At 40.5% G+C, this 7,518-nt stretch overlaps 1 protein-coding gene across 2 annotated transcripts in view; it reads left to right on the top strand.

Annotated features, from left to right (window-relative positions):
• The window catches only part of LINGO1 (leucine rich repeat and Ig domain containing 1), a 312,997-nt gene that overhangs the window by 94,958 nt on the left and 210,521 nt on the right, over window positions 1–7,518 (top strand). The window lies entirely within an intron of this gene.

Below are 7,518 nucleotides of genomic sequence, written 5' to 3'. Positions count from 1 at the left end.
GGTGAGCTGAACATATACTTTTATACTTTGAAGGAGAATTCTCTACCTACTGGAGGCATCTACCTGAGGGTCATATTAAGCGATTTTTGGTGACTAATGATAAATGATCGCAAACGAGATTGTTTATCATTAACCTGAAATCGTTCACCATATTACACAGAATGATAGTCATTAGTTACGATTGTTACAACGATCGTTACTACGATCGTTTACGCCATCTTATCCAAGCAAAAGAAGGAACGATGTACAATTACACTGAACGATAAGTGAACGAATGCGGAACTACAGCGAACCAATGTAATGTGTAATTACAGCGAACGATTAACAATAATTTTAGTGTCAGATAAAAATTAAAGACACACAAACGATTTTTCAATCGTTGCCTGCAAGTACACAGGACGATTATTTTTTAAATTCAAATGATATAACGATTTTCTACACGATAATCATCTCATGTAATAGGGCCCTAATTGTGGGGTTTACCTACTCACCGGGAACCTACCTATACCCTATATTTTGGTAGTTCTCATAGAGTGGAAGTTTTATGTGTCCCATGGGTGGATGTGATATTGGCCTGTGTATAGTGTTTTTGTATTCATTATCAGTTTGGTGGAATTATCCAGTCATTGTGTGATGGTAATGGTCATGGTATGATGGAATTGTTTACCCTTTGTCTAGTGGTGTTATTGGTGATATTAGACAATGTATAGTGGTATTTCTTTATAGTGGTGTTTCTTTATAACACTATTTTAGTCACTTCAGTTGTGATATGTGGTCTTGGTGTGGAGGCATTATTTTATTTTTTAAACAACAACCCATGAGAGCATACTGTGGGAGTGGCAATACATGTATGCATGTGTTTCAGTTCTCTTACATTCATTATCTGGGTTGCCCTGTATGCTGCCCACCCATGCTACACCACTACTTTCCCTACTGACCGGCCAGAGTGTTAAGGAGATATTATTAGTTCATCTACTCATATTTAATAAGCTACTTTTATATAAGCTACTTTTTCTATAGGTTTATTGACGAGTTTGTTATGGTCATAGGGAAATAGGTAAAAGAAGGCAAGATTTAGTACATTGAGAACATTTCAATTATCATGTATAGGGTTGTTATATGCAGTAAGGAATTATTTTCATATTTTAGGTTGCAGAGGTATAAAAAAAAACAGGCACATAATATATTCAAAATGTCCCCCTAGACTATGCTTTCTACTTTCTACTATTTTTTTTTCATGCTAAATCTGACGGCATTGCAGGAAGATGGAAAAGTTCTATTTTCCTTCTAATGAAGCCATTCTCCTCACACTCTTGAGAAATGTACTGGAAACTTAAGGGAATAATCTTATAATACAGCATAGGGGATGATTGGTCATGGTTTCTACTCTACTTCAGTTGGTGCTTACTGTTTTCCTCCTCACTTCGGCAGTGGTTTGCCCTACACCTTGAAAGGCTTAGTATCTAGGTGCAATTAATTCAGTTATGGTCATAGGGAACCTGACCGCAGTGTTCTGTTTATTTCAGACAGGCACGGGCTAATACCTGGAGTAAAAATGACTGCAGATACATAATTTATGGACTCTTTTCTGCTGAGATGCTGCCCGACTGCTCGGATTAACCAATTAATTCTGGATTTCACAGTTTTTTAACCTTAACACCTCATACGCTTAGCCATGTTACATATATGTGAGGTACAAATGCGTGGTTTGCCGCTTATAGGATTTTTAAAAATCCATACTGTACTTATTTTATACAGAGGCACACGGAGGTTTTTCTTAAATTTAACATGCTCTGTCACATAACTTCTCTAGAAACATTATTCCTCAGGGAAAATGCACAGTATAACTGCTTGATATAGGAGCTGGGGTGGTATGGTGGCTCAATGCTTAACACTGTCGCCTTGCAGAACTGGGGTTCTAGGGTCAGGTCCCAGGACAACATATGTATAGAGTTACCATGTTCTCCCCATATTTGCACAGGTTTCCTTCTCACACTCTAAAACACACTGTTAGGTTAATTTGGCATTCAAAGTGTGAGCCCCAATAGGGGTCTGGACTGATATGAGTAATGATGAGCTCTGTACAGCACAGCAGAATATTGCAGGTTATTATATTAAGCACTTTTGATGGGTTTGGATCCTGTCCTGTATGATCAAGAATACTCTCCCCCCCAACCACCACCACCACACCACACACACGCCACAGTCTGACATAAGCCTTAAATTAATATGAAACTTTGTAACTTGAACAATGCCAGATATAATTAAAGTGTAGAACAGCAGCCAACTATTCTGTCACTAAAATCTACATTTACAAGACTAGTTTTACCATACAAAGTACAAATGACATTCTGCTACAATTAGGGCTGCACAGCCAGTAAATTGACATATGTTTAAAGTACAAGGTATAAACATTTTATCTACAGTATGGTGCAGATTTTTACCATTAATTAGAGATGAGCTAACCGGGTTCGGGTTCGAGTCGATCCGAACCCGAACGATCAGCATTTGATTAGCTGGGGCTGCTGACATTGGATAAAGCTCTAAGGTTGTCTGGAAAACATGGATACAGCCAATGACTATATCCATGTTTTCCACATAGCCTTAGGGCTTTATCCAACTTCAGCAGCCACCGCTAATTAAATGCCGAAAGTTTGGGTTCGGATGGACTCGAGCATGCTCCAGGTTCGCTCATCTCTACCATTAATAAATCAATGCTTCGGGAGAAGAATAGCGTTAAAATATGGCTCTCGATGGAGCATGCAACAGTTCATATGGAATCCAGCAGAAAAAAAACATATGTATCTTTATGAAATCTGAGACATACAGAGGTACAGCACAGCCCATACACACCTTCATGGGGGCCATATTGCAGAGTCATAATGTCAGGATCGTGCAGTAACCTGGTGTGAACTGGGCCTGGTTTTTGCTTTTATGTTACTCACCCAATTGCTTCTCAGCATACGGCAATGCAGGAGTTAATCAGAACTCTGCAAGGACCTGATTACTGCAGCTGAGCGGACCTTTTTGACTGACTTGTTCATCTGCCTGTCTGGAGGCTGGGAGATCAGAGTGCTGGTCCAATTAGGATGCGGACCGGGCTCATGGTCAGAATAAAACTAAGCTGAGGCAGTCTCTTAGTGATGGCTATCAGGTTAATACCCTGGTCCCAGGTCAACCCCTATCTATTCCTGTGTTTCCGTCCTTACTCGCTTTGCTTGCTTGTTTGTTACCTGACCTCTGGCTTTGACTTTAGACTATCCGACTGATACTTGTTTTTGTACTGCGCTGCCCGTCTGGTTTTGACCCTTGCTAGTTTACTATCCGATATTGTGTTTGTCTGTCTCATTCTGTGTGCACGTACAAAGTGTAAGGAACGTCTTTGTGGTTGTCCGCGGCTGCCTAGTAGCCAATGAGGTAGGGACAGTTGGTGGGTTTGGTTTCAGGGCTCATTGTCGTGCCTTGTCCTTACCTGCCCCGTCCTGACGCATAATGTGTTTGTATGCATGAGGTTGTATAACTACTATGTTAAAGTAGCCATTTTAATATGAAAAAACAAAGTATATTTTATTGAAATAGAGGTTTATGCCACTTGTTTCCGTTCAACAATGACATTTAGATGCGGCCATGTGATCTCCCTCCAGATGACTTATATGCTAATGGTCAGAAGTTAATTTCTGGGTTGTTTCAGACTTGTTCTTCTTAGGGCATCTAGTAGGGCATCTAGTCTTCAATTTGTCGGTCTTTTACCGTAATAGATCCTCTTCTATCATTTTGTCACATTTAAGGGATGTTCATTTGTAAGTTGGCTTCGATGTTTATCAAATAGGAAAGCAGAAACTAGTTAGATTAAAATGAAATAGATGAACAGTGTTGAAGAAATAGAATTAATAAAGATTTATGCAAATAGGGTTTATACAGCTCAAATTAACGTAATTTCTCTTGATCTACTTATTGCTTGTATTTAGTGGATGGTCTTTTTCTATGTACTTACTGACAAATTCTTTGTTCATAAATTTGACAGAATTTGCTTGCCGCATTTTAATTTTCATTTTTTTTTACGAGTTCCAAATACATATTTCTGAGTGCTTTGTAGCTAGGCATTACTGAACCCCTTCAGTGCATCTGACACGACTGTAGGTAGGGTTTAACCTGAAAAGGGACAGGGGAAGGACACAGACAGTGAGCCTTAGGGCCCTATTCCACAGTAACTATAATTGGTCGGATCGGCCCCATTTGGCCCGATTCGACCGATTATCGTTCTGTGAAATAGAGAAAACGATCAGCCGATGATCGTTCATTTAGGGCCAGACCTAAAATCATCGTTCCCCCACCGCGCATCGCTACGGTTGAATAGCGGTGTGCGGCGGGCGACCGGCGATTTGACAAGCAGCAGCATCATACATTACTTGTCCAGGCTTCTTCTCTGCGCTGTCTTCATCCCCGGGTCCCAAGCGCTCTCTATCTTCAGAATGGCCGGTCAGCTGACGGAGCGCTCAGCCAATCACAGGCCGCGACCGGCCATTCAGAAGATAGAGTGCGCCGGACCCGGGGATGAAGACAGCGCGGAGAAGCCTGGACAGGTAATGTATGATGCTGCAAGGGCTGCAAGGACATCGGTAACGATGTCCTTGCAGCCCTCGCTCAACGATCATCGGGCCGTGGAATAGGCCCAGTAAACGAGCGGCGATCTAGCAGATCGCCACTCATTTACATCGTTGATCGGGCCCTCCTCGGCCCTTGGAATAGTACCCTTAATCTGATCCCACCATCTGACCCTGCCTACTTGCCTTAACAGTCCTAGGCGACTGCGGACAACCTTAGAGACATCCCCTACTTGCAATAAGGAAATGACACAGAACAAGGGCAAAACAAACTAACATACAAGGGGTAGGTAACAGGCCAGGGTCAATCCAAAAAGGTACAAAAATAGGATCCAAGAGAATAATCATGTAACAGATCCGAAGTCAGGGAAAGCCAGGTAACAATACAGGAACACATATAAAAATGCTTGGAAAACTAGTTTAATAGCCAGCCTGGCCTTATGACCTGGCATTATGTGTCACACAAAGTATTATTTCCTGCGTCAGCTGACTTTGTGTGTGCTACAGGATTTGTCACCTATCAGATCCCTCCTGGCAGCCCTGAGACTCCTTCCCTGCACACCCAGCTCTGTATGTATGTGATGGCATGTTTAAAATGCCAGTGCTGCTATCTCTATCTGACCATTAGAGTTATAGAGCTACAGAAATGAAGAAAAAAAAAAGAGACCAGTTGCAACTATATCACATATGATACTCTTTAGTGTGATTTGGGGAAAGAAGATATGTGTCACTAATATATCACTTACTTCATTTAGATAGAAATTAGAGCATGTGCTTTGATGAGGCTTTACAATTTGTGAAAATGCAGGCAGCATTAGGAAACCCTATCGGTAGAGAAATTGGAATCAAGATGGCAGACAACTCATGCTCGACCCATCAGGTCAAACAGGTATATACAAGGCATACGTAAGAACCTCTTTGCTGCACTATGTAAGCAAAAAAAAAAAAAAAGAAAGAAAATCCTTAAAGGGGTAGTCCACCAAAAAAAATTTTCTTTCAAATCAACTGCTGCCATGAAGTGCCAGAGATTTGTAATTTACTTCAATTAAAAAATCTCAAGCCTTCCAGTACTTATCAGCTGCTGTATGCCCAACAAGAAGTTGTATTATTTCCAGTCTGGAGAGCAGGAGAGGTTTTCTATGGGGATTTGCTCCTGCTTTGGACAGTTCCTGACATGGACACAGGAGGCAACAGAGAGCACTGGGTCAGACAGGAAAGAAAACACCACTTCCTGCTGGACACACAGCAGCTGATAAGTACTGGAAGACTTAAGATTTTTTTTAATAGAAGTGAATTACAAATCTCTGGCACTTTATGGCACCAGTTGATTTGAAAGAAATTTTTTTTGGTGGACTACCCCTTTAAATGCTCTTTTGACATTTAACATATTGCTACATCTTGTTTGTAAATGAGGATTTGTGGTACCCATAAGATGCTCTCCCTTCCTTTTGTCATTTTCCAATGTCAAGGTCACCTTATATACCTTATATATCTCTATTTTATCTTGGTCACCATGGCTAGACTTTGTGAAAGAGTGACCCTTCCTGACCATATTATATAGCTGTTTTAAATAATATTATATTCATAGTGAAAAATAAAGTACAAAAAACACACAAGAGATTTGGTTATGTAGTCCTTTTAAAGAAACTAAACCAACATTCAGGTGTTACTAATGAAATCTGCAAGATTAGTTAATCATTAAGTCCCAGCAAATTGAGTCCAAGGTCAGACCATTTAATGCTCAAAGATCTAAAGAAAAACCCAAGAGCTACAGTACATCACGTGGCCTATAGTCTCTGTAAGCACATAAAATGCTTATGTTCATTACTGAAAAATTAGGTAAAGATTGAACATGGCTTTAACAGAAGAGCAGCTAGGAAAAGGCACCTTCTTTCCAAAAAGAACGTCACTTAGGTTTGCAATTTGAATCTGGGGAAACCACTGATTTTCTGAGTCGGAAAACTTGCAGTCAATGAGATGACAATGAACGGCATCTGCCAGGCAACTTAAGCTGAATTGAAATTGGGTCATGCAACAGGATGGTGATCCTAAGCACACCAGCAAATGGACACCTGATGGGTGAGAAAAGAAAAAAAACAAGTGTTAAAATGCTGTAAGCGGCTTGTTACAGGTGGCATAATGCAATGACATCATCGCACCACCTGTGCCAGGATGCCGATGTCCTCAGCTGCTCCTACCCCCCTGTAGGCTGCAGGACTAAAGCAGACTGCAGCTTACACGAGTAAGTAAAGAGGCAGATAGCCAATGCCTCTTTGTTATATTTTTCAATGGTATCTGCATCCTGAGGGCACAGGTATAGCTGAAAGTGACACCAGCGTAGGGCCCCCTTTCCTGTCAGGACCTGTTGTTACTTTGATGTCTTTAAATATTAATAAACTGAACATTGTTGTAAAAACAGAGTAGGCCAAAATTTCCCCAAAGCAATGTAAGAGACTTATATTTTAAGTTATTAATGCTAAAGGTGATTTAAATGTTTAATTAAGTATAGTGAGTACTTTTTCACTTGGTTTCTTACTGTTGGCTTACTTTACGATAGACAATTTTCTGTACATATTGCTTAATTGAGAGCAGCATTTCAAAAGCTGCGAACTTTAGTATATCATTAAAAACGGTATACCCTCCAGCTCACCATTCCCCTGTATCCTATGCTTTAACACAATCAGATCTACCTTAAAGCAGACGTGTCACCAGCTTTTTCCTAACTAAAGTAAAGGCAGTTTACAAAAGGGCTTCTTACCCTTAATCAGGAGATATATCTCTTATTTCCCTCCGCCGATGCAGCTCTCAGATATAAGCTTTAGACATAAAGCCCATTGGATATGTATTTTACATGTGGTTTCCATGTTATGGTAAAACTGGCACGATTGTACCCTATGGCTATGTTCACATGATG

The sequence above is a fragment of the Dendropsophus ebraccatus genome, chromosome 1 (assembly GCF_027789765.1).
Source record: "Dendropsophus ebraccatus isolate aDenEbr1 chromosome 1, aDenEbr1.pat, whole genome shotgun sequence".
NCBI lineage: Eukaryota > Metazoa > Chordata > Amphibia > Anura > Hylidae > Dendropsophus > Dendropsophus ebraccatus.
The sequence above is the reverse complement of the archived record's forward strand: the minus strand, read 5'-3'. Positions and strand labels throughout refer to the sequence as shown.